Below are 685 nucleotides of genomic sequence, written 5' to 3'. Positions count from 1 at the left end.
TCGCAATTCTCCTCGGGAGAATCCCCGACACCATCTAGAAATCTTTCTAGCGCCATGATCATATTTGGGCAGTGAGGCTTACAGACGTCTTGTTGGTGGCTTTGATGCTAGTGAAGGGCCTACGGTGAGTATTAGAAAAGAGGCCGTAGATATAATGCAAAAATAATCAAGAAGAATATGGATGCAGACAAGAACATTACCAAAAGATAACTGAGGATATCAGAACTTAGAGCTGTTTGAGATATGCAAAGAAAATTAGGAGATCATCTCTATTGGAAGTGAATACGAACACCTATACATTAACATACTGAATAGCAAGCTTATAAAAAACAATGTGTCTCCACTCCAATTTCCTCAGCTTTAATTAATTTATTGTAACAATAGATCAATATGAAGTTTCGGATGCTAATCTGTTTGTGCATAATATATGCTAGGAGTGATGTTACTTTGTAACATTGTGTCGTTGTAAAGTCAATATATATAAGCAGATGATTGTAAAATGACTCCCATCTATTATACTTTGAATCATCCTTCTTACCTGTGTGCTCATCTATAATTTAGCCTAACTCCAACTGCGACAGATTAACCAGTTACTGGGAGATTTAAACCGATTAATATTCGAACAGTTGTATTATAAGATGTCGATTTCGATGCCGCAGTTATGACTTTTATACAGAAAATATCG

This window comes from Electrophorus electricus, chromosome 11 (assembly GCF_041902795.1).
Source record: "Electrophorus electricus isolate QZ-2024a chromosome 11, ASM4190279v1, whole genome shotgun sequence".
NCBI classification, from domain to species: domain Eukaryota; kingdom Metazoa; phylum Chordata; class Actinopteri; order Gymnotiformes; family Gymnotidae; genus Electrophorus; species Electrophorus electricus.
The sequence above is the reverse complement of the archived record's forward strand: the minus strand, read 5'-3'. Positions refer to the sequence as shown.